The sequence below is a fragment of the Mustela nigripes genome, chromosome 2, assembly GCF_022355385.1.
Source record: "Mustela nigripes isolate SB6536 chromosome 2, MUSNIG.SB6536, whole genome shotgun sequence".
In the NCBI taxonomy this organism is placed as follows: Eukaryota; Metazoa; Chordata; class Mammalia; order Carnivora; family Mustelidae; genus Mustela; species Mustela nigripes.
In genome coordinates this window covers 111,901,474-111,929,069 of record NC_081558.1, presented here as the reverse complement: position 1 = coordinate 111,929,069, position 27,596 = coordinate 111,901,474, and the positions used below count along the sequence as shown (strand labels likewise).

Genomic DNA, 27,596 nt, shown 5'->3' with positions numbered 1-27,596 from the left:
GGGGCCGGCCTCGCGAGGAGGGGCGGCCGCAGGGCCAATGCGAGCCGGGCGCCGCCTCCCGCCGCCAGTCCTCCCACCTGCTTCTCCTCCGGCGCGACCCCAGCCCGGCTCTCGGCGGGCGCTGGTGCTCTCGTTCTCAGCGCTGGCTGGTTCAGAGAGGACGCTGGAAGAAGGCTGCGACCGTAAGCAAGTCCAAATTTGCAACGCTGCCTTCTCTGGACAACTTCTGGGTTCGCCAAGCTGGCGGAGCTGTTCTCATCAGTTTTCATCTTCATGATCCTTCTCTTTTTTTTTTTAAGATGTTTTTTTTTTTTTTTAATTTATTTATTTGACAGAGAGATCACAAGTAGACAGAGAGGCAGGCAGAGAGAGAGGAGGAAGTAGGCTCCCTGCTGAGCAGAGAGCCCCATGCGGGACTCGATCCCAGGACCCTGAGATCATGACCTGAGCCGAAGGCAGCGGCTTAACCCACTGAGCCACCCAGGCGCCCCTTCATGATCCTGCTTAACAGGGATAGATACCTGGGGTCTTGCCATCCGGGCGATAGGACACAGGCTTGCGACATGAAATACAAGCACCATGAATTTGACTTAAACCGGTATGGGACCAACCACTTACAGAACAGTAATTTTATCTGGCTCACTATAACGGCGCAGCCTAGTGAAATGTGTGCGTATCTTGTCTGCCCTAACCTCCTTTCTTTCTTTAAAAAAAAATCCCCCCAGTTTTGTTGGGATATAATTGACATACATCACTATAAAGTCAAAGGTGTACCCCATAATGACTCATATCGATTGGAAAATGATTGCCGCAATAAATTTAACAACCGACATCTCATATAGATAGAAAAATAGACAAAAGGGGGGTAAACCTCTTTTCTTCTACTGCCATTCCTAAGCATCGTGATTTCTAATCATTCAACCTCGAATTGAGCAGCTATTAAAATAACCCAGACCCAGCCCCTTCCCTCCAAAAGCATACCACCAAAATAAGGTTTTTCTAGATGCCATCAGCTCTGGTGATCCTCCCAGTCCCAGTCAGCCCTTCAGGCAGTCTGGAAGTCTCAGAGGAAAACAAAATGAAACAATAGAATGCTTTTGTTCACTGGTGTTTCACAAATCTCAGCAATGATAAGGGACTGTTTTCATATTCTTTTACCTATTGGGAATAAAAACAGGTTCTAAGTCTCAAGAAAGTAGGATTGGCTTGAAGCCCTGGGAATAAGCAGCAGTTGGAAGGTACCCAACCCATCACAGACAGCCAATCTAGCAAGGACAGCCCTCATTTCTAATATCCAGCCAATCACATACAATGCAGTGCATGCCTCTCAGTGGCGGACAAAAGCCAGCTTCTACAGGTGATATCCATCTCTGATGCCTCTGAAAATTTGCCAACTTCTCAACTCCATCTTGCTCAAAAACATGATGTAAGATCAACAGTCGGCTCTGCCTGGGAGAAACTTCATGAGCAACCTAGCTTTCCTTATTCCAGGAAGTGACAGATTCAGCTTCATCTTCTTATTCCAGATACTGGTCTCTAGGGGAACAACTCACAGAGGCCTCCTAGCAACCTTGAGTGTCTCCACGAAGGCCATGTAGGCAAGACTGAATAGCTCTTAATGCCCTGAAGTTCTTCTTGGATCAAGAGTTGATAAGCATGGTGTGGAGTTGTCTCAAGGCAGGTTCTCACATCTACCTTGGAGGTGTGAGCCATAGGTCATTTCTTATCTAGTTCCCCAGTTTTAGTTGACTGCAGAACTTTCTCCCTGGTGCAAGCTGCTAACTTCTATGTGAATCTATAGAGCCGCTCGACAGTAATTTAGAGTTGGGCTCTTCACCAGGGTAAGGACAAAGGTAAGCAAGCAAGGCACCCAGTGGGCAAAATGTAAGAGGGCACTCACTCTCAGTATCCTACACCTGCCCACCCCGCCCTTTTCCTCAGTAACAGAGGGACTCACTGTTCCTGTGATCTCTTATCTAGCTTCTCCTGGTTGGGGTCATCCTACGGGACCAGAGATAGGGAAGGTGACACCAAGTGAATCTTTCACTTGTCTGTGTAAATAATAAACTGTCTAAATCCATTCAGTCTCCTTACAGATCAAACCTATGGAAGTGTGGCAAGCCAATCTAGCAAGCGCCACCATGCTGCCAATGACAGACCACCTGACCATTTGATAGTCTCCTGAGCATTGCGATGAATTGTTATGTTCTTGAGTTGTCTTCTCATTTGTCCCAAGAAGTGCTACTTCACAGGATGTCATTTCTCTTGGCTAGTGTACTTCGGCATCAACTGCATGTTGAATATTAGCTTTGCTTAATTATGACTCTTTCACTGTTGTTGTGTTGCAACTAATGAAAATAGATCAGTTAATCAGAAGGGATGTGTGTGTGTGTGTGTGTGTGTGTTTAAGTAAATTCTTTGCCCAATGTGCGGCTCAAACTCAGGACCCTGAGATCAAGTGTTGCATGCTCTAGAAGAGGTTTTAAAATTATAAGACAAGGGGCGCCTGGGTGGCTCAGTGGGTTAAAGCCTCTGCCTTCGGCTCAGGTCATGATCCCAGGGTCCTGGGATCGAGCCCTATGTTGGGCTCTCTGCTCAGAAGGGAGCCTGCTTCCTCCTCTCTCTCTGCCTGCCTCTCTGCCTACTTGTGATCTCTGCCTATCAAATAAATTTAAAAAAATATATAAGACAAATAAAAGAATGTAAATATAGAACTTTTGTGTGCTAGATCATGCAGATATGTACTCACAATAAGAGATGTCTATCTACTTGATTTGTGTTGTAAAACTTTATTCAATAGTGGCCTGAAGCCATCAGGGCTGACTTCTCTGGTAAACCAATCAGATTATTCTGGAACAATTGCTTTTCAGCTGGAGTGATAAAATCTCTCACATGTTCTCTTCCATGTGCTTCCCCCTTTCACTGTGGGACATAAATGGGCACAAGACCTCAGAGAAGGAGGGAGCCACAGATAGAAGCAGCCTGACTTCTCAAGTGATCTTGTATGACAGACTGGCCTGCTGACTAGAACCAACATGGACTGTCATAAGAGAAATAAACAAATTCCTTTGTTAAGGAATTTTAACCTGTCCTGTCTAATACAATGAAGAAATGGGCAGTGAATACACCCCTCCACAGTGAAGTTGGCTGACATTTGAGGAGAAAAGCTGCTCACATAAGTACTTGAAATAAGAGATGCGATATAGTGTCTTCACTGTGCCAATATTATTAGTAATGACAATTTCTATAATTTCAAATGGCTCGCTTAAGTGTTGAGCATCGGAGATAACACACACATACACACACACACACGGTATTCAGTACCTTCATGATGAAGATAAGCTATCAGGATTCCTAAAGAAGTCCCAACTATGGCAGAAAAACGACTCAGTCATGACAATTATCTTCACTGATTAAAATGTGATCAAGGAGGTATTCTTTTTTTTTTTAGGTGTGGGTTTTTTGTTGTTGTTGTTCTGTTTTGTTTTTTAAAGATTTTATTTATTTGAGAGAGAGAGAGTGAGAGAGAGTACAAGCAGTCATAGGCAAAGAAAGAAGCAGTCTCCCAGATGAACAAGAAGCCTGATATGGGACTTGATCCAGGACACTGGGATCATGACCCAAGCTGAAGGCAGACACTTAACCAACTGAACCACCCAGGCATCCCTCAAGGAGGTATTCTTGAGCATATTTAAAGATCATGCCTGTAGGCTGCAACAAAATCTGAACTCAATATAGCCAAAACTTAAACTGAGAGCCCATTCACTGCTATCTCCCATATTTCAACCTCTCAGTTTTTCAGAGAGCGCTGCTTCTCACCTATCATCAGCTACATCATATTCATGTTTCCCTAACTCACATTTGTTTCCCTTTTCCCTACCTAGAAAGACATTTTTCCCTTTTAAGTTTCAAATGATATTTTAAAAGGATAAGGGATTTTTAAATTGAGATCTAACTCACACACTATACAATTTATCCTTTAAAGTGAACAATCCTGTGATTTTTAGTATATTCACAAGGTATACATGATCACCACTCTCAAATTCCAGAACATTTTAATCATTCCAAGATAAACTTTGTACCTATTATGCAGATTTGCCTATTCCACATATTTTAAATAATTGGAATCATATAGTATATGGCCTTTGCACCTGGTTTCTTTCACTTAGCACAACATTTTTGTTTGTTTTAGGGAAGGAGTGGTTCCAGGTCTCTCCTTGCTTCAGGTAGTACCCTGGCTTTGTGGCAACACAACAACAGTGTCCATATGGTGTTTTCCCCATGTGGATGTTATCTCTGCACTCCAAATTCCCCTTTTTATAAGGACACTAAATGACCCCATCTTAACCTGATCATCTGCAAAGACCCTATTTCTAAATCAGATTCCATTCACAGGTCTTGTTGGCTAGGACTTCACATCTTTTTGAGGGACATAGGTCAGCCCATAACAGCCCCATGCAGTCACTGCTGTAGATGCCCTTTTAGGGGGCAGGGCAACACAAGGTCAGCTTGAGCTCCATAAGCAACCAGGTAGTCTTGGTATTTGAAGCTACAGAAATGGCAATGACTTCCATTCTTCTGAACTATACTTTGTAGTTTGGGTTAGGTCACATTTGTTTTTTTTGTTGTTGCTTATTATTTTTTTAAAGAAGGCTCCATGCTCAGCATGTTGCCCAACATAGGACTTGAATTCACAACCCTAAGATCAAGACCTGAGCCAAGATCAAGAGTCAGTTGGACACTCAACCAACCAAACCACCCAGGCACTCTGATTTTTTTTTTTTCTAAAAGTAAGCAAAACTGTCCAGAATGGAGAAATATTTATCCTTAAATGACCACACAAGCTAGCTTTTTCCATAAGAATCAACCACAAGAACAAAGATTTGGACATTATCAGCCACACCCGAAGATACTAGACATGTTAGAAATTAAAATAAACAGGGGCACCTGGGTGGCTCAGTGGGTTAAGCCGCTGCCTTCGGCTCAGGTCATGATCTCAGGGTCCTGGGATCGAGTCCCACATTGGGCTCTCTGCTCAGTGGGGAGCCTGCTTCCTCCTCTCTCTCTCTGCCTGCCTTTCTACCTACTTGTGATCTCTCTCTGTCAAATAAATAAATAAAATCTTAAAAAAAAAAAAGAAATTAAAATAAACAGAAAAGATGCAGGCTCCATCTGACTTTATTTTTTAGGGGAAGGGAACAAATTTCTTTAAGTTGACAGGATGCACACCAAAGTAATAAAAGGACAACATTTTGCAAAATGGGCTTTTGATGTTTCACAAGAAAAGGCTTCACACTTAAAATTGTGCAAGTTTTCTCCTTTTATTTATTTTTTCACTTGGATGTTCTGCAGAACACTGTCTTCAATCCTAACACCATATTGTGATTCAAGTGGTTTCTCCAGCTAAGTACATTAATGATAATAAACACAACAATACAAAGTCAAATAACTAACATTTCATTGTTCTCATGTTTTGCATGTATGAACACACTTAATCCTCCTTGCAGTCCATGGATAAGGCATCATTGTTTATCAGCGTTTTATGGAAGAGGCACAGGGAGCTAACTTGTCTAAAGCCACATTGCTGCTCAAAAGCGGAACCGAAGTTTTAACCCACAGTGTCTGGGTCTGGAGGTTGCATTAGCGTGTTTTTAAGATTCGTCCATGTCACATAGTATGTATCAGTGTTTCATCTCTTTTAATGGCTGAATAATAGTTCATTTATGTATATATCACTTTTTGTTTATCCAGTCATCAATTTATGGGTATTTGGGTTGTTTCCATTTTTTTGCTGTTATTTAAGAAAAGATTTTATTTGAAAGAGAGAGAGAAAATGAACAGGGGGAGGGACAGAAGTAGAGGGAGAAGCAGACTGCTCAGCATGGGGCTTGACCTCAGGATCCTGAATTCATGACCTGAGCCCAAGGCAGACGCTTAATTGACTGAGCCACCCAGGCACTCCACTTTTGTGCTGTTGTGACTAATGCTGCTATGAACATTTTATGTCCAAATTTTTAGGTAAATATGATTTTAATTCTTTTTGGCATATACCTAGGAGTAGAATTGCTGGGTCATATGGTAACTATAAATTAACTTTTAAAAACAAGTTTTCTTTGATTGAACTGTAATTGACACAAAGTTATATTAGTTTCATGTGTACAATATAATGATTCAGCATTTCTATACATTACTCAGTGTTCATCCCAAGTGTACTTCTAATCTCTTTTATCGACTCCCCGACTCCCCGCCCCCATACCTCCCCTCTGGCAACCACCAGTTTGTTCTTGGTTTGTTTGTTTCTTAAATTTTAGAGGAGTGAAGTCATATGGTATGTCTTTTCCTATCTGACTTGTTTTACTTAGCATTATATTCTCTAGCTCCATCCACATAGTTGCAAATGGCAAGATCTGTTCTTTATAATGGCCCTGAAGTTGAAAAGATAAGAATTGTAGAACTGAGTGTCTAGTACAGAAATAAGTGTATATATTTTTTAAAGACTTTATTTATTTGATAGGGAGAGAGAGAAAGAGAGGGAACATGAGCAGGGGGAGGGACAAGGGTAGAGGAAGAAGCAGGCTCCCCATGAGCAGAGAGCCTGATAAGGGAGGACCCTGGAATTATGACCTGAGCCAAAGGCAGATGCTTAACCAACTTAGCCACCCAGGCACCCCAGAAATGAATGTATATATTTTTTCTCTTTTCTAGTCTGAGAATTGCCTTGGAACTACAGAATGTGTGTCTGTCTCCTCTGTGAGTGTTCAAAGTGTGTAGATGTGAGATGCATTACTACAGCCATTTTGCCACCTTGTAGGAAGCCTGGCATAAGCTGAAGCAGATGTTACTGAAAGCAGAGTAGAGAGGGGAAGAAGAATGGGCCATAAATCATATCCTGAGTTTCTGGAAAAACCAACCCTGATGCCTGTGATAACAGTCCATTTACAGAGATCAATACATCTCCTATTGTTGAATTATGTTTTGCTGTGTTTTGTGAAAGATGCAAAGAGGTGCTGCCCAGACTACATGGAAGGACTTGCTTCACAACTCCAGAGAGTGTGGCCAGCTGGCAGCCCCCAGCTGTTAGCTTCCCTGGGGTCTGCCTTAGCTGTAGAGAGCCACCTTGTTTTAAAGTGTACCCTTCCCGAGGCAGACTGCATCCGATAGAAAGGGCTGGCCATTTCAGCCTGACCCAGGATCGTCTCTGATGGGCACCACTCACTCTGCAGCTCTCTCCCAAGTTGGCTGAAGATTCCTTCAACCTGAGTAGCAGTACAACATTTTCCTCTGACCAATCCTGCTCCTGTCCATTCCTAATAAAAATTCTCATCTTCAAATCCATTTCTACTTCTCAAAAACGCAGTCGTGACAAGATTCCTTTCACGTCAGTCAAAAGTATCCAAACTGAGACTCCACTGGATAGTTTCAACTTGGTCCTGACTACAGGAAGAGAAAGACACTCATTACCTAATTTTAGGCTTGGTGGAAATTTTCAAGCATACACAAAAAATGGAACATCATGAAACCAAATATGCCCATCTTCAACAACATTGCTATATGTTTACCATCTTTATTACCTGGACTCTCCCATATTATTTTAAGTCTCAGACATTATATGATTTCATCTATAAATACTACAGTGCACTGCTGGTCGCTTTGGGATGCAAAGCAGTGCCTTTTGCATTCTCCAACGCAGTTCCTATCTGTTCTCTCATCTTTCCTTCATCATCACAGCTTTTAAGAGTAATTAAATAAAAAAAAGGCAGTAGTAGTAAGAGATACAAGGGCCCAGAAAGAATCCTAAAATCCATTCATTCCTTCACTCATTCAACAAACATTTTAGGCCTATCATCTCCTAGAGTCTTGGCATGCACAGTTGCTACTCTTATAGGTGGTTGTTCAGATAGGTGGTGCAATGATGTCTTGGTCAGGTGAACTAACAAAAAAGAAGAGAAGAGAAAAGGAGAGGAAAGGAGGGAAAGGAAAAGAGAAAAGAAAAGGAGAAAGAGAGGGAGGGAGGGAAGGATGGAGGGAGAGAGAAGAAACGAGGATGGGGGGAGAAGGAAAGAAGGAAGGAAGGGAAGGGAGGAAGAGGAAGACAAGGAGGGAGGAAAAGAAAGTATGTCATCTGGTGGTTACAGTGGGAAATATGCACTATTTTCTACTATACAGAGCAAGATAAGGTTTACTCCAGACAGGACCTTAAAGAGGAAATTGAGGCCCAGAGAAGTGAAGTGATTTGTCTAGTCACATGGCTTGTTAATAGCAGAGGTAGGCATTAACCCAAACGTTGACTCTAAGACCTATACCAGTATCTATGTAAATTGTGATTCAGACTCTTAAAAATGTAGTTCAAATAATTTTACATATGATTAAAACATATTTTTTGTATTTATTTTTGTCAAGTTATGGTATTTTGGTGGCAAAGGGGGAAAAGTGCATTGATTGAAAGAAGTAAATAGATGGACCTATGATAATATTAACACTGAATTATTTTTCCATTAGAAGTTCTCCCTCAGGGGGCGCCTGGGTGGCTCAGTGGGTTAAGGCCTCTGCCTTCGGCTCAGGTCATGATCCCAGGGTCCTGGGATCGAGCCCCGCATCGCATCGGGCTCTCTGCTCGGCAGGGAGCCTGCTTCCCTTCCTCTCTCTCTGCCTGCCTCTCTGCCTACTTGTGATCTCTGTCTGTCAAATAAATAAATAAAATCTTTAAAAAAAAAAAAAAAAGAAGTTCTCCCTCAGAAAGCCTGGGTGGCTCAGTCAGTTAAGCATCTGCCTTCGGCTCAGGTCATGATCCCAGGGTCCTGGGATGGAGTACCATATCGGGCTCCTTGTTCAGCAGGGAGCCTGCTTCTCCCTCTGTTTGCCCCTCTCCCTGCTTGGGCTCTTTCTAATTTAAACAACCTATGTTGACTATAACTTAAGGTATTTCTTCTCATTTCCTATCCATGCTTTGATTTTCCTTACTAAAGTACTATCGAATCCTTTAAATACATATATATTCCAAAAAAAAAAAAAAAAGAAAGAAAAAGAAAAGAAAAGTTCTGCCCTCATGGGATACCTGGCTGGCTCAGTCAGTAGAGCATGAGACTCTTAATCTTGGAGTTGTAAGTCTGAGCTCCATGTTGGATGTAGAGATTATTTATTTATTTATTACACTTTTCAAAAAAAAAATTTATTCCTTTAACAGAAAGAGAGAGAGCACAAGCGTGGGAAGCTGAAGGCAGAGGGAGAAGCACGCTCCTGCTGAGCAAGGAGCCCGATGTGGGATTTGATCCCAGGACCTAAACCCAAGGCAGACACGTAACTGACTGACCCACCCAAACACAAGGATGTAGAGATTATTTAAAAATAAAATCTTAAAAAAAAAAAATTCTGCCTCCCTCACCATTTAGAAAGTTCCTCAAAAGCTGATAATCTTATTTATCTTTGTTATTGTTGTTGTTTAAGACTTATTTTAGAGAGAGAGAAAGCATGGGGGGTGGCAGAAAGAGAGAGAGTGTCTCAAGCAGATTGCCTACTGTGCATGGAGCCTGAAGCAGGGCTTAATCTCATGACCCGGAGATTATGACCTGAGCCAAAATCAAGAGTTGGATGCTCAACCAACTGAGCCACCCAGGCTCTTATTCATCTCTGTATATCCAGTGCCTGGCATGGTGTCTCTCCTAAATTAACAAAGGAGTGAATGGAATCAGGAGGTTGATATTCTAGAACCAATCAGTTCTAGATTCTAGTCAGAACTAATCATTGTAGACTCTAGTCAGTTCTCTACTGACTGCCACTGGCTAACTTTGTGACTTTCAGCAGATTATTTAATTCTTATTGTCCATAGATTCATGGGTATTAAGGAGGGCACGTATTGCATGGAGCACTGGGTGTGGTATATAAACAACGAACCTTGAAACACTGAAAAAATAAAATTAAATTACAGAAAAAAGTCATCTTTTTAAATTCTAGAGTTGGAAGAAAACTTAAATTTCATCCATCCCAACTACATTATTCTATAGGGTCTATAGAATTACCTGATTATTTGGAACACAGACTTATTACCAATATTTGAATAATACCCACGCTAATACCCATGCTAGCTTTATCATATTCCTAGAACAAAGACTGAGTATTTAAGAAAAATTGCTTGCAATACATTAGTCTAAATAGGATTTTGTCACGTTGGGACGGCTGGGTGGCTCAGTCAGTTAAGCATCTGCCTTCAACTCAGGTCATGATCTCAAGGTCCTGGGATGGAGTCCCACATCTGGCTCCCTGCTTAGCGGAGAATCTTCTTCTTCCTCTGGCTCTCCCCCTGCTCATGCTCTCATTTGCAGGCTCTCTCTCTCTCAAATGAATAAATAAAAATTAAAAAAAAAAAAAAAGATTGTGTCACCTCATTGGTGATGCACTCAAGTCTTTGTTTACCCTTGGTTACTGCTTGGATTTGTTACTTATTGCCTCCAGACAGCTAAAACAGAAGATAGAGATCACAGGAGCTGATACTTAGTCCCTCAGTTCTGGGTAAATATAAGAAGTTTTCCAGAGGAGAGGGAGCTAAATCTATAGGAAATGCACTCAGCACTACCAGACTAGAATATTCAAATGATGATCAGAGTCATCGGTCTGCTAGGTTTCATTGCTCCTCTCTCCTGGACTGGGATTTTCCTAGTCCTTTTCACTTAAGAGTGAAGGTCATGAAAGTGAAACTGTTTTTACCTTATTAGCACCTTGAGGCAGATTTTGGGAATAGAAGGAGGTGATGAGCATTAAGACTCCACTTTTGGTCCTAGCCCTGGCACTAGGACTTTCAGTAAGTTGCTTCTCTGGGTTCAATTTTCCTTACTTGTAAGATCAAGACGTTGACTAAATTATTATCTCTAAAGTTCTTTTTCACTTCTAACACTGTGAAGTTTTTTGTTGTAAGGATAAGGCCTCAGTTTAGTTGGTCTCCTGTTTTTCCCTGGGTTAGCTTTCTTCCTTCCATAATCTATTATCTCCATGTTTTTGAGGACAGAGCCTGGGTTTTATTCACCTTTCTTCCAGTATCTAGCACAATAACCAAGCAGGTGGGTGACTTCAAGTAGGGTTGAAGTTGGTTCCTACACAAAATTCCATCTTTGGAGGAGCGCACACTTAAGAGGAAGGTACCAAGTACCATTAATCCCTTGATTGAAAGCTGAGGATACAACAGATAACTGGAAAACTGGTTCCAGCTTTCCTAACCACTTACCAGTTCCAACAGGAAATAAGAGAGTGCTTGTAATCCTCACTCATTGGGGGTTTCATTGTGCTGGAGCTTTCTGTGTTATCTCAAGCAACACACATACCAACGCTCTGTTCTAAGTACTAGTATCATCTCTGTTTCACAAAGAAACGGGCACAGAAAGGTTAAGTAACTTGCCAAGGTAACACCCGTACAGGTGAGAAGCAGCGTTCGAAACTAGACAGCACAACCTCAGAGCCCGCACTCCAGAGCACTCCACTGAGCAGAAAAATCGGAAAAATCACAATAACATTCTTGGGTTCGAGGCATGGAGGGAGCAGAGGGTAGTGACTGCAGAAGCCGGCACACCAGTCTGAAAAGCAAAAGATGAACTTCGAGAGGTACTACGTAGCCGTTAAGGAAGGCAGGGGTAAAAGAACCCTATAAACAAAAACTGGAGCACGCCTGGATGCCCGGTGAACCGAGGAGGCCTCCGGAAGTGACGTCACTGAGGGCGGGACGGTAAGCGGGACTACGGAGCCCTGTGGAATTTCGGCCGGAGGTGATGCACAGGAAGTTACGCCCTGGAGGCGGTACCAGGTAATGGAGGGCGTCGCGATGGGCGGGGCGTCGCGTCTGTGGTCATCCTGGAACCTCCGATCCCAGGCAGGTAACGTGCTGGTTAAACTTGGACGGGTTGGTGTTGGTGGCTCAGGTAGTTCGGGCAGGGAGAGTTGGATCTCGCCTTAGGCTGGAGAAGAGTCTTCTTGGCGTGGGACTCTCTGGGGAAGGTGGGGTACAGGGAACTTTGGGAACGGGGTCGTGAGGACCAAGGCCGTCGAGGAGGTACCGGGTTGAGACTTCCGGGAGTCGGTCATGGCTGGAGTTGGTGGGCTCCTGAGCCTTGGCGCTCTGGGGTGAAAGGTGGAGCCTGGGCGTTGAGATGAGCGGACCTCGAGTTCATTTCTTACCTGCTCTGACCCCCGCCTCTGTTCCGCTAATAGGGGACAGGTACTTCATCTCTTAATCCAGGACGGTGCCTTACCACTATTAGGCATTCTTTACATGTTGTTGAATGAATGAGTTATTCAATATGAACGCACGAACCAGATTCTCGATCAGCAGGGGGAACTTCTCCCGAACTTCAGGATCTCTACCTGAGTGTAGAAGTGACTTCAACTTAGGAGGGTGCTGGGGGAGTAGAGATTGAAAACACTGTTGTTGTTTTGTGAGATTATTGAAATTTATAAATTTGTTTTTATTATTTTTGATGGTGGGGGTAGAGGATAAAGCGATTAATTGAGTTTCTTTCAGATTCCTTTACTTTTCTGGGAGGAACTTCCAGGTAATAATGGGGGGAGGAATGATAAGCTACAGTTGTAGCGCTGAGCTTCTAATTAGTGATCGAAGTGTTTCCTTTTCAGCAATATGAACTTGCTTTCTATTTTCTTCATGTTTTCTTTCTTGTATTGTAGTGCTTCTTGCATTTGAGAAATAAATGAAGTTTATTTATAAAATAAACGAAATTAATTTATAAAAATCCAGTCAGAGGTTTCACCTGGTGTGTTTAGATAGCATAAACTACTTACACAGACATGTAGGAGGCCTGCAAAAGAATGAATCCCTGAAGATTGTCTTTTTGTAAAATATTTGTTTAGATGTCTTAGATGAAGAGTGGCCATAGAACTAACGAACAAGTGCTGTAACCGATTGGTTTTGATTGTCAAGTGGAAAAAAGTGCAGAGGACAGACTATCAAGCTGTGTAATGGGATCTGGGCATGAATCATTATCTGGATGCAGTGATTTTGTGTATGGGCTTTGTGCTATCTAATGAGATAGTAGCTCCTAAGAGGTTCTAGAATCTTTTATAGACTGGATGTAATAGAGTAGAAAAACCTGAATTTATGCTTTTGTTTGTTGTTACAAAGAAGAAACTAGTAAGCATTTTTAGATTTAATAATCCAGGGGTCATCTGGCTGCCTCATTCTGTGGAGCATTTGACTCCTGGGGTTGTGGGTTCAAGCCCCACCTGAGGTGTAGATATTGCTTAAAAAATAAAATCTTTAAAGAAGAAAAATCCAAGAGGTTTTTAAAAATAGTCTGAAAAAAACCAAGAAGTAGACATGTAAATACATTATTGTAGTCATTTAAATTTGAAAAGTTTGCTTGCCTTTAAAATTCGTTTTCCCCGTCTCTGGAAAGTGTTGTTATCCAAATCATTCCCATCTTTACAAGCTCTTACTGTGGTGCCACGATTAGAATGCATAGAAATAGAGTACGAAGCAGTGTTTCGAGATTGTCTAGATTTTAATAGTAATGTTTTACTTAAAAATAAAGTATAATTTTGCTACCTCATTCTGCTGTTCAATGTCATCTCCACCAATTTTGTGTATCTAAATGTCTATATCCATAATAACTATAATTAATAATATATATTATAATAATAACTATAATTATAGTTCATAATTAGTATCTAAATGGTAACTTAGGTATGTGCATTGACATTCTTGAGGTTTTCAGTTTTGCAGAACACTGATATCTATGGACTCTAATATGGACTTCATTTAAAGAAATCTACGGACCATTAATGGACAAAAACATGAACCAATTTATGTTGTGGCATTCAAATCGTAGCACTTTGGGAAAGGTAAGTTGTTGACTCTGTTTTATGTTAGGTGAGAAATAGAACAGCCTTGGATTGGTCTAGGAAATGTGGGGATTGTAATTGAAAAATACAGAACAAGTCTTCAAATTATGTTTTAATCTGGATCTTCCAAAGAGAGGTTTGTTCTGTATATATGAGGTAGTTATTACTGTTTCCTTGTAAGATTGGTCAGAAATTAAAGAGATTGGGAAGTTATATTACTCTTGGACTATTACTGCTCTGTTCTTTCTTTTTGGGGGGATCTCTCCTTTCAACATGTTAGAACCTGGTAGAATATATCAGCCTGTGGATACCCCGTAGGAATGGGGCTTCAGATACTCATTTAAATCACCTCACATCTGAGTTTGGCTGTGATAATATATGTACCAAATCTTGTGGCCGATTTTACTTTATATGTTAGGTTAAAGCAAGGAAAAAAGTTTAAAAAATGTCTTCTTTCTTTCTTTATGCTACTTTATTTATGCTATTTTCCTTTCTTTTCTTTTAAAACATCACTTATGGGATTCATTCTACAGGTCTTTTATCTTTCTGTCCCGGGGGCTAAATTTTCTTTCTTTCCTATTTTACCTTAGGAGTTTGTTAGCTTTCAGTCTTTAACTTATAACTTTGTGATAATGTTTGGCACCTCTTAATCACTAAGTATTATATTTGTAGATTTTTCCAGTCTCCTTTATAGAGACACTGGCTTCTTGTTTAGAATTTGCTCGATTCCAAAACCAGTTAGTACTTCTAGGAATTCGTCTCTTCGATATATTTGCGCCTGCACACAAAAATTTGTATATAAAGATAGCATTACTATATTATTTTAAATTAAGAAGCAGACAAACTAGGGGTAACCTAAATATCCCTCACCAGAGATCTGATTAAATATATGCCTTCTTGCAATGTAGTACTTTACAACTCTTAGAAAGAACGAAGCTAATCCATAGACAGAGGTATGGCAAAATCTGATATATTGTTAACTGAGAAAAACAATATAGAACTCTTTGTATAGTATGTTTTCATAAGCATATGTTTATATATAAACGTGCACAATTTCTTCAGAATTTGTATGAGGAACTATAGACAGGTACTCCTGGTGAATGAGATTATAAGTCTATGGTAAGAAGATGACTCCTATTTTTTCTGTGTACTCTTTCTGGTGGGCTGAATTTTTAACCATGAACATGTTTTTATAACACTAGGGAACAAACAAATGATAAGGCTTGAGGTTAATTTGAGAACTGTGGAGCCCACAGCTATTCTTTATGACTTTTGTCCTTATAACTATACTGTTCAGAGGGAATGGGGTTGTATAAGTGAGTGAAGTTTTTGCCAGATCGGAATGGAAGATTTGGTGACATTGTAATAGGTTTTTGGATTATATTCTTATGAATAAACTAAGTGCTTAGTGCTGCTGAATTTAATACTCATATGCAATCATAGCATGTTACTGACCTCCCTAGGTAATATGGATATTGTCTTTGTTTGCAGGCTAGGTTTCTGTTGTGTTGGCATGGTTCTGAGCTCCTCAGTATTACTGAATGTGATGAACTTTGTTTTATTTGAATTGCTGTTGAAGGACTCTACTCTTTAGATAAGTCTTAGTTATTATTTCACTTTGTTCTTGATGTTTAGTGTTGGCTTAAAACATTTCAAAGAATGGCTTATTCTCTCTGTTAGCAAAATCAGTAAACCAGAAAGATCCTTTAGATATGTATGGCTAATCTCATTCTGTATTGAGAATAATGCTTTGAAGTGGCTGATTATTTGCCATGGGACTCTGCAAAAATTTCTTGTGACTTTTACTTCTCTAGCCATCTTTATCTTTCCACACTTTCCTTTTGGGAAATTTGGAAAAATAGTAATAGGTGAATATAAGAAATTTAAAGATACAGTAATCTTTGTTCATTAGTAATGGGATTTTATTTGAAACTTGCTTGAGAATAAGTTTTATAAGATACATACCTTTATGATACTGAGTAATGATTAATAGAATAGAACTGATTATAGTATGTCTGGTAATACAATAGAAAGGAGCACATGACATAAAAGTTACATAGAATTGGGGAAGATACATGTAGATGTGTGTGTGTGTCTATGCATATAAATATGTATTTATAAAATGTGTGTGTGTGTGTGTATATATATATATATATTCTTTTACATATAATATATGTAAAATTTTCTGGAAAACCAAAAGTTCCATATAGGAAGATACCCAGTTAGCACAGAAAGAAAAAAAAAAGTCAGAATTTTAAGACCTTAGAGCTGGGCCTATCAAGGGCTAATTTATGATTATGAGAGCAGCTTAAAGAATTTTGGATGTTTTAAGATCATTTACAGGTTCAAGTGATAGGAAGGTAGATGGAAGACAGAGAAAATTAAAATCTAGCAAATATATAAGATTATGATTGAGGGTATCCTTTAAGATTCTGGTTGGTGTTATTATTTTGGGGAGGAGAAAAAAAAGGGAATCAAAAATATATTCCTGTTCAGTTTGAATTTGAACTAGGACCACAAGTTTTTCCTAGCTTTCCAATTGTGTATGACCAAGATGGATAAACTAGATCCATTAACTTATACAACATTATTCTATAAAAACTGATTTGATCATTAGATATACTTCGAAGAATAAGAGAACTATTTTTAACCAGTTTTGTGATTCTGTAAAAGGATCACTGTGATGATCGACACTGAGGGGACTGGGACTATTTTGTTGAGAAGATAGAAGACTTTGGAAGAGTTGGAAAAGCTGTAGGAAGCACACTTGTTGTCTGTTAGTTGAGGCCAAATGAGAGAAGGTATAGAACCAGTGAGCAGGGGAGCCTCTGTGTCCAGAGGCAGTGAACTTTGGGTCATTAGGGCTGCTAAAGCAGAGTTGGAACATCAGGAATGTTGTAGAGGGAATTTCTTATTGTATGGGAGATGGTACTAGATTACTGTAAAGGTTCCTTTCAAATCCTAAAATTTTTTTATACTGCAGTGAAGTATTTATTACATTATGGGTACACATTCTGTTATCAGTGTATTTAAATACTGATCCCTAACTTATCCACTCATCATTTATCCACCAATCTCAACTTACCTGTAACCAGGAAGTAAATTTTTAAAATTACCTGAGCTCCCAAATTAAAAGACACAAAACCCATATGCTTTCTTTTAGGTCCTTACTTAGTTTATTGACTCTTTGAAAAGATTTTTTTTTTTTTTTTAAGGTTTTATTCATTTGACAGAGAGAAAGAGAGCACAGGTAGGGAGAGCAAGAGGCAGAGGAGAGGGAGAGGCAGGTTCCTTGCCGAGCAGGGAGCCGGATGCGGGGCTCGATCCCAGGACCCTGGGATCATGACCTGAGCCAAAAGTAGACGTTTCACCAACTGAGCCACCTAGGTGCCCCCTAATAGGCTTAATTAACTGGTATCTAACTCCACAGTATACTAGAAGTAGCAGATTATAAGTAGACTGAGTTCTAATGTAAGTTTAATATGTATTAATGCTAATAATGGTTTTGGCATGCTTAAGCAACCTTTTTTTTTTATTATTATAAGTGATTCATGTCCATGATAAAAATTAGAATATAGAAATATATTTTGGGGTGATGTGTGTGTGTATATATATGTTATATATATATATATGTGTGTGTGTGTGTGTGTGTGTATAATATATGTATGATATATGTATGATATAATATATATATATCTCACCAGAAGAGAATTAAAGTTACCTATATTTCCTTACCACTATTAATATTTTAGTGGCGTGCTTTATTTTTAACTTCTTGACATTCCTGCAGGATATTACTTCTGAGTGGTGACTGCTGAAACTGATTCTACATTACTCATGTTTGGAAACTTAAATTAGTCACTATACTTTCTTTTCTTTTTTAAAGATTCTATTTATTTATTTGACAGACAGAGATCACAAGTAGGCAGAGAGGCAGGCAGAGAGAGAGAGGAGGAAGCAGGCTCCCTGCTGAGCAGAGAGCCCGATGTGGGGCTCGATCCCAGGACTCTGGGATCATGACCTGAGCCGAAGGCAGAGGCTTTAACCCACTGAGCCACCCAGGCGCCCCAGTCACTATACTTTCTGATCAAAATATCAGAAAGTGAAAGATTATGACACGGCACAGCATTGACTTGAAAAAAACCTTAGTCCTGGTCAATTTTGTTGCATTGAAACCAGTTTTATAGATTAGTGGGCATAGGTTGATATTCTGGAGCCAAAGGAGTTTGAATCCTAATTCCACTATTTACTAGCCATGTAAACTACCAGAATTTCTTACTTTCTGTGTGCCTCAGTTTCTTCATTTATAAATTGAGGATAATGATAATATCAAAATCACAGGATTGTTATGAGGATTATTAATTAATCTATGTAAAATGCTTAGAGCTGTGCCTACCACAGAGTTTAGACTCAGTATATGTTACTTGCTATTGTATTATTTTAAATTTTTTTAAGGATTTATTTATATTATTTTTTTAAAGGAAAAATTTTTTAAAAAGATTTTATTTATTTATTTGACAGACTGAGAGAGATCACAAGTAGGCAGAGAGGCAGGCAGAGAGAGAGGGAGAAGCAGGCTCCCCGCTGAGCAGAGAGCCTGATGCGGGGCTGGGTCCCAGGACCCTGGGATCATGATCTGAGCCAAAGGCAGAGGCTTTAACCCACTGAGCCACCCAGGTGCCCCTAAGATTTATTTATTTTAGAGAGCGAGGTAGTGCACATGGGGAAAGGGGCAGAGGGAGAGATCACCAAGCAGACTTCCTGATGAACGTGGAGCCCAATGTGGGGCTCAATTTCACGACCCATGAAGTCATGACCTTGAGCCTAAATCAAGAGTTGGTTGCCCAAATGACTGAGTCCCCTAAGTACCCCATTATTATTAATTTTAAAAAACTTAAGGTTTTCTTGAAAAAAGGCAGGCTTATAGGCATACATAAAATAAAAAACAAGTCAGAATGAGCACAAAAGTAGGCAGTGAGATTTAGTATATTTATTTCATAAAAAACCGTAAAGTGGGGGTGCCTGGGTGGCTCAGTGGGTTAAAGCCTCTGCCTTTGGCTCAGGTCATGGTGCCACCGTCCTGGGATCGAGCCCCGTATCGGGCTCTCTGCTCTGCGGAGAGCCTGCTTCCTCCTCTCTCTGCCTGCCTCCCTGCCTGTTTATGATCTCTCTCTCTGTCAAATAAATAAATAAAATCTTAAAAAAAAAAAACTGTAAAGTGGTCTGAATTTTTCCATCATAAGTCTTTGTTGACTTTTCTCCTGTGTTAAATATTTTCAGACCATAATATTCCTATTTCAGTTTCTTTCTCTACCCCACAAAATCAACTTTATTTTATGCTTTCTCTTCCAACAAATATTTGGCCATGCTTTCAAAGTTCAAAAGCCCTCTAAGACAACCGAATATCGTGGATAGTGATCAGAGAGATTCTGGATATTATCATTAAATCAGTTTCTCTGATTACAGCCTAGGTGGTTCTGTAAGAAGTTTGAATTCTGCAGTTTAAAGCAAATATCAATCAAAAAGATAAGCCAGTAAACGTACTAAGCTATTCTGTACACTCTGTCTTTTAAAATCTTTGTTTCCTTTTCTTTTTCTTATTTCATTTTGGTTTTCTCTTTCTGTTCTTTCAGCATGGTATCTGGTAGTCTGATTAATTATTGGCCAAAGAGTTAAAGCTTTTCAAAACCTTTAAAAAATTTTATTAGACTTGCTGGTAGAATTTTTTTGTATGTTTTGTTTTGTTTTAAAGCATCAAGTACAAGCTTTTGAAGACCCTGGGGCCTACCATCATTATGCATTCAAGATTTGAGTTTGAATAACTTCATCAAGACTTAGATCCTCTTCAAAAGCCTCAAGTCTCATCTGCATTAAAGCTCTCCATTGAACCCTCTCACAAAAGTAAAAGCTTACAGGGACTAAAATCCACTAAAACATTCCATTTTATATCCTTTCTTCTGATTTCTCTTCAATTCCCTTGGCCTTTAGGGCCTTTCATATTGTTTAAGATCCTTTAGATCAGAGCCAAGGAATAAGTGCATTCTAAAAGAATAGATGTCCTGTGGCCATAAGTTTTCATTGGTAGAGAAGTGTAAACTTGGTATGATAAGTTTACAGTCAGGTCTTTTGTTGTAGCCTATAAAAACTTGAATCAACAGTAAGAAATGAGAATGAAGTAGTAAAAATATCTGAGGTCAGATTATACCATCAGTGGTTTAGAGAAAAGAGCCCTCTACCTAAAAGTTAGTGGTTCTTATTGTCTGCCTGAGAAGGTCACATAACTTCTCTGCACCTTAATTTCATCTGTAAAGTAAGTCTGATATTATTTCCCCTGCCTACCTCACAGGGTTGTTGTGAGGGTCAAATGAAACAATATATATAAAAAGGACATTTATTTAAAATGTGCGGTATAGACACAGAGTCCTGTTATAAGTCATTCCCTCTGCTCTCAGGTGTGGGAAGGTAGATGATTTAAGCACACTGAGCGAGCACCTTGTCTAGGCTGGATACATGGAAACAAGGCTGTGTTAATTTTTGTTTTTTCGGAGTATACAGAGTATTTTTGTGGGCTAATTCTAAGAAGGATGAAGACTATACATTTCCCTAAAAATTTAAGTTGGCATTTATACTGCTCTAGAGCAATTATATGCTGTAACTGTGTTCATGGCTTGCAACCTTTGTTTACTAAGTTGTGACCAGCATTTTTTTTTAAATGAAGAAGTGTAGAGCAGAACATTCATACTGCATCCCACCTAGTAAGAGTGAGTGTGTTGTAGTTATATGTATGTGTGAATGTGTGTGTGTTTGTATTTATGTACTTGGTCATTAAATAAAATGCATTTTTTTTCCTATGAGTTGCAGTTGCTGATCCAGGTGTGTTACTTTAGTACTAATGCTTTCCTATGCATCTGGGTTCTTAGGAGACTGTTTCTTTTCACTTCATACCACTACTGCTTGTGACAAAGGAATTGACGGTAAATATCAGTTTGACTTCTGGTCTCATTGGTGAGATTTTGTAATTTCAGAGCATAGAGAAAGCCACTGGGCCTCTGAGTATTTTATTTAGTATCTAATAACCATGCACTTTGATGCCCAGACTATTAAAACATGTCAGGTTGGTTCAACCTCATAATAGTAGAAAGATTCTATCAAATGTTTTTTCTTAAAAAAAAAAAAAAAAAAAAGTTTTTTCTTTTAACTTTTTTTTTCTTTTTTTTTTGCTTTTATCTCTCTTACCTCATGGGAAAAAACCCCACTCACTTGCAAAAAATCCCATTTAGTTTAGTAATGTTTGAGGACTCTGTGGAGAATGGCTATAGAAAATATAGTTAGCATGACCAGGAGTTTGATGATCTCTAGAAGAGAAAATGCCAGTTTTTCTTTCTCTGAGTAACTGAATTTATCTTTAATGATTTAAGATAAATAAGTCACTGGTATTAACTTATTCAACTGTTTTCCCAAAAGAAGATATCCACCTTTTTGGTGACAGCATTGGTTAGGAATAAGTGGCTTTTCTAGTGTCCACGAACAAGAGGGAATGGCTACTTCCATGGGTTTTACATTTGAATTCATTGGTGAAGAACTAATTCTTCAGTGCTGTAGAATACTGAAAATTTGTATTTGGTACCTTGAGATTACTTACATAAGCTTCGATGGAATGCTGTAGAACATACTGATGTCCCTTGCTGACAAATTATATAAATCTATATAGTACTAACAACATGAATGTTTACCAGAAGATTTCAGAGGTAGAATCCAACTGGTTCATTTTTCTGAGCAGCCATAGCCAAGGTTCATACATTGGTGGAAACAGAACAAATTGCATAAATTGTGCCAATTGAGGCTCTTTTGTGTATGACAATTGGCATAACGGAGTGATGGCATAAAGGATTATCAACATATACAATCAACTTTTTTTGTCCCTCCCCCCAGAAGAAGCACAATGGTATCTTCCTTCCCTTGGTGAAAAAGATAGATCCGTCTATCCAGAAAGGTCAAGAAAAGTGGTTAGGCAACCTCAGCTATTCTGGACCTTCTTTCCCACCTCTCATGACTCTAACCCATCATCACATTCTGTCTTTCCTACCTCCTAAGTATCTTTTCAAGCTATCCATGTCCTTCTGTTCCTACATCCACTATGCTTATTTACACTACTGTTAATCTTGCCCCCACTTCTACGAAAGCTGCCAACTGACCTCTTGTACTTACTCCTTCCTCCTCTAAGCTCATTGCTTTAGAGTCATCTTAATCGTCTTGAGCTCCTGCTTTAAACTGTTGGTATCTTATTGCCCTTAGAATTCAACCCCAACGCTTCAGGCATTCTTCTTTGCCTACTTAATTAACTCCAGCTACAGTGGTCTTCAATTCCCTGAAGATGCCTTTTTGGCAGAGTTGGGGGGGGTGGTCTTCAGTGATTTTTGCAGGTACTTTCTGCTTGGGATTGTTCTTGTCCCTGTTATCCCTTTTAACTTGCTCCTACTTATATTTCCAATCTCACTTTAAATATCTTTTTCTTCCAAGAAGCCTTCCCCTATAGCCCAGACTAGATTAGACTTCCTAAATTTTCTTTCCAGAATCACCCAGCTGTCATATCCTATGTAGTTGTAATTATTTGCTTAATCATTTGTTAATATTCTTACCCATAACAATAAAGTTGGACTGATGTGTCTCTTATTTGCCACTATATTCCCAGTGCTTAGGAAAATCCTAGTAAATAGTATTCAGTAAATATTTGCAGACTAATGCTTCTCTTTTCATTTAGACATTTTAGGTACTGTACATTCTTCTAGATTATGTAACTTCTCTTCAGAACTTTCTAGTTGCTTCTCATCTCATTCCATATATAAGCCAAAGTCCTTATGATGGTCTCTAGGGCCTTACCTGATCTGCCTTTACTCTCCCCTCATCTCTGGATCATCTGAATGTCCACCCCAGCCACTCCGGTCTCCTAGCTTATCTTCAGAACCTCAAATTTCTCATCTGCCTTGGGAATTTTGTGCTTGATATTCCCTATGCCTGATAAGCACTTGCTTTAGATATCTCTGTGGTTTAATCCCTCATCTTCAGATCCTTCCAACCATGATTTGTCACCTCAGTAAGGGGAGGCTCTCTCTGATCACCTTATTTAAAATTGTAACCTTATCACCATTCCATGGCATTTGTTTCCTTTCCCTGCTTTATTTTTCTCATGGTCCTTACCTCTGACTGACATAATATTCACCCTTGTTTTCTCTAGCACCCAGAACAGTGCTTGACACATGGTAGGTACTTAGAACATATTTATTAAATGAATGAATTCAACTTGTATTCACAGGTACATATATGGGACAATAAGACCTATAACCCATTATTGGGACTTAAGGTTCTCAAATGATTTTAAAAGATGAGTTTTTTAAATGATTTTAAAAGGTTTTAAAATTATTTTAATGATTTTAAAAGGTAAGTTTATATCTTATGCTGTTCTAAAAAATATTTGAAGTGGCTTCTAGAACTGCATATGGTACAATGAGATGAAGACATGAAGAGAACAAAAGAAAGAGAATGTCTAGTAACATTAAACAGAATAAAATTAAGACATAGACTATCCTCCATAGTGGCTGGCTAAAGGCAGGTTGAAATTTGCTTTGTTAAAGAATTAACCTGCTCAGAAATGATCACTGGACCTTTGTTCTATGGTACAGGTTATCACAGACAGTTGAGTCTTACATAGAAATGCAGAAAACCTATTCACTTTAACTACAGGAAGTCATGAAATGACTGTTCTACAAAGAACTTGCTATGTGTATAAGGAAATTCTCTGTTGGTATAAAACATGAATAGTTTATGAGTAGTCTATTCATATTCAAGCCTCTGCTACATCTGAGAGATGACAGTCATGGCTGACCGCCACTACTTACATTGTGTACAGGACATTTACAAGGTTGTTTCAAACATAGTAATGGAATATTTTTTACAAGTCTGCTGTTGGGGCACCTGGGCGACTCAGTCATTAAGTGCCTGCCTTCTGCTCAGGTCATGATCCCAGGATCCTGGAATCAAGCCCAGCATCAGGCACCCTTCTTGGTGGGAAGCCTGCTTCTCCCACTCCCCCTGCTTGTGTTCCTGCTGTATCTCTTTCTCTGTCAAATAAATGAATAAAATCTTAAAAAAAAAAAAAGTCCACTGTCAGAGATACCAACTAGGACATTCATTACTCTATAGTTTCTCTTACTCTAATCACAAGATGATATGAGATTGCAGTGGTTGTGGCCTCCTTTTAGAGAAGAGCAACTTAGAAATAGAGTTTTCATCCCACAGTATATATAGATCAGATTGTTATGTCATACACTTTAACCAATGCAAGGTTATATCCAATTATATCAATAAAATTGGGGAAAAAAGAGTTACACAATCAGTAACTGAATTGGGGTAAAGGATTGGGAGTAAAGCAGGTGAATTAGATTTCAAGAACTCTAACCAATATAGTAACAGAATGAGAGCTACCTTGTGCGCGGTGTGTTTGTGAAGTTAAATGGGACATTATACAGTACCTGCCTTTGTGCTCATGGGAATGTATGCTTTCCTAATTTTGTCTTGTCTTCTTCATTTAAAACTGAGTCAGAAGTGTGGAGTTCCCTGCAGGTCAGAGAGAAAGCAGGGATGTGGGTGGGCGTGGACTGCAGGCCTTGGGGTGAACTGCAGCACTTCTTTCAACAGAGCTGGTATTTTGAAGCAAAAGATGAGACTATTTAGCTAGTGGGGCTCTACTGGCAAAATGTGTTCTTGTTTGAATTTTCTTTCCTTTTTATCTCTGATCTGGAGATAAACAGTGCTTTTTGAAGTAAAATCTTCCTTCCTGACCTATTTTTTAGGATTGGGAGAGGAGATCTAAACAACATTAGACTTTCAAAGAAATAAGGAAAATGTGTATTTAAAAAAATCATTTATGTTCTACATATTTCAAAGAAAGAATATGAGGAGACATAAGAAAACCACAGAACAGCTCTTCTAAAGGAAAAGTGATTTTTATCAAAAGCATTGTGTAGAACATGTGGCTGACTAAAGATCATATTGGGTTATGTTTAATCTATAAATCTACATTATTCTAACAAACATGTATTAATTGAGTGTACTTTACATATTTATTTGCTGGAACTTTAGATTAATTTTTAAAGAAATCAGGTTTCTTCTTTTTGACATTTAATGAGCTACAGAAAACCTAAGAACAGACAGAACCATCCTTGTAAAAAATAATGCAAAGGTCATCATATCTTCTAGCATGCAATGGTATAGAAGCAGAAAGATCTTGTTTTCGGTAAGTGTTGAAGTGGCAGAAAGAAAATATCCTCTAATTTCTTTGCTGACACGAAATTATTTTGTTACAGTGAGGACAAAGAATATGTCCACACTTTTGGAATTTTCCCAAACGATGTCAGTCAGAATGCCTGGCACAACTAAAAGACTCAGTAACTCAAAAGGGTTCTGAATTGACAGAAGTTTGGAAAATTTTGCATTATTTTTGAAAATTTATAATGCGAATTAGTATTTTCCAGACTTATGTGTGGCCAGAACTCTTTTTTACCCAGAAAATCTTAATAACCCTGGGAATTGTGTTTCAGGAAATGTTCTTCCTGTTTTAAAAATAAATTTAGAACATATATACAGATGTATTCTCATGCATAATATATTCTACAACAGTATTTGATATACTTTAAATAAATCTTGATTATCAATAAAATTCTTATCCAATATCTCTTGGTGAAGGTAGATGTTAAAACTATTCCAAAATTGGTACATATGTACCAAATTGAATGTGTCGTTAAATAATTTGTGCAGTATTGACATAGATAGTCACTTTACTTTTCTGGAAATAGGTTATTTGGTCTCTTGGCAAAAATATCACAGCCTTTGGGCGTTCTTCCTTCTCTGACTATTCCTTCAAGTCTTCTCAGTTGGTTTCTCCTCATTTTCTTGACCTTTAAACACTGGAGTGCCCTAGGAACCCAATCCTATGACCTTATTTTTTTTCTACCTAGACTCATTTCTCTTGATGATCTTACTACTCTCAAGGCTTTAATACCATCTTTACTTGAAAATCTTTATCTCCAGTTTAGGCCTTTCCTCTGAACACCAGACTTGTACATTTAACTGCCAACTTAACATTTCCATTTATATGCCTAATATTCATCTCAAACTTAACATTTTCAAAATTGAACTCCTAATCTTCCTTCCTATTAAACTTTTTAGTTTTTCCATCTCAGTAACAGAAAATTATTTTGTTGAGGTTTTTTACATCATTATTCATCAGAGGTATTGTGTGGTTTTCTTATAGTATCTTTGCCTCATTTCAGTATTAGGGAAATGCTGGCTTCATGAGTCTGCAATTTTTTGGAGGAGTTTGAAGATTGGTGTTAATTCTTTGAATATTTGGTGAATTCTTAAGGGAAGCCATATTGTCCTGGGTGTTTCTCTTTTGGGAAGTTTATGATTATTGATTTAATGTCCTTACTAATTACAGGTCTGTTCAGATTTTCTGTTTATTTAGGATTCAGTCTTGATAAATTACATGTTTCCATTTCTTTTTTCTGTTCTTTTTTTTTTTTGGTGCAAATCGGTGGGTTTATTAAAGCATGGGGGCAGATAATCCAACGTGTTGGTGTCTAATTGTTCACAGTACTCTTCTGATTTTTTTTTATTTTGGGGTATCAGTTGTGATGTCTCTACTTTCATTTTGTATTTTTGTTATTTGAGTCTTTTTTCTTTCTTTTTTTTTTTCTTTAAGATTTTATTTACTTATTTGACAGAGAGGGACAGCGAGAGAGGGATCACAAGCAGAGTAAGCAGGAGAGGGAGAAGCAGGCTCCCCACCAATCAGGGAGCCCAATGTGGGACTTTATCCCAGAACCCCAGGATCATGACCTGAGCTGAAAGCAGGCGCTCAACTACTGAGCCACCCAGGTGCCCCTCTCTTTTTTCTTTGTGTAGCTAAGATGTGCCAATTTTGTTGATCTTTTAAAAAAATCAGCTCTTCATTTCAGTGATTTTTATAAATTTTTATATTGTCTATTTTATTACTGCACTAATTTGTATTGTTTCCTTCCTTCTGTTAACTCGGTTTATTTTTTTTATTTTTTTAAAAGATTTTATTCACAGAGAGAGAGAGAGAGAGAGAGCACAAGCAGGGGGAGCCGCAGGCAGAGGGAGAGGGAGAAGCAGATTCCCCGCTGAGTAGGGAGCCTGACACGGGACTCAATCCCAGGACCTTGGGATCATGACCTGAGCCAAAGACAGATGCCAAACCAACTGAGCCACCCAGGTGCCCTTGCTAACTGGGTTTAATTTGTTCTTTTCCTAGTTCTTTGAGGTGTAAAGTGAAGTTTTGTTTTTTTTTCTTAAAGATTTTATTTATTTATTTGATAGACAGATTACAAGTAGTCAAAAGGCAGGCAGGGAGAGAGGAGGAGGCGGGCCCGCTGAGCAGAGAGCCTGATGTGGGGCTCGATACCAGGACCCTGAGTCCATGACCTGAGCCAAAGGCAGAGGCTTTAACCCACTGAGCCACCCAGGAGCCCCTAAAGTGGAGTTAATGATTTGAGATCTTCCTTCCTTCCTTCTTTTTCTTCCTCCCTTCCTTTCTTTCCTTCCTCCCTTCTTCTGTCCATTCTTTCCTCCCTCCCCCCCTTCCTCCTTTCCTTCCTTCCTCCTTCCTTCCTTCCTTCCTTCTGTAGGCTCCACACCCAGCATGAAGCCCAACACAGGGCTTGAACTCACAACCTTGAGAT

The 27,596-nt window shown here is 39.1% G+C and overlaps 1 protein-coding gene across 5 annotated transcripts in view; it reads left to right on the top strand.

The window, feature by feature from the left end:
• Nucleotides 1–11,764: 11,764 nt before the first annotated feature.
• Nucleotides 11,765–27,596, top strand: part of MAP3K13 (mitogen-activated protein kinase kinase kinase 13) — a 165,875-nt gene continuing 150,043 nt past the window's right edge. Inside the window, exons 1-3 of one of the 5 annotated variants that reach the window (XM_059391358.1) lie at nucleotides 11,854–11,903; nucleotides 12,503–12,533; nucleotides 13,710–13,836. The gene's annotated coding sequence lies outside the window, so the exon portion shown is untranslated. The other 4 variants (XM_059391359.1, XM_059391354.1, XM_059391357.1 and 1 more) reach the window with 4 other exon arrangements.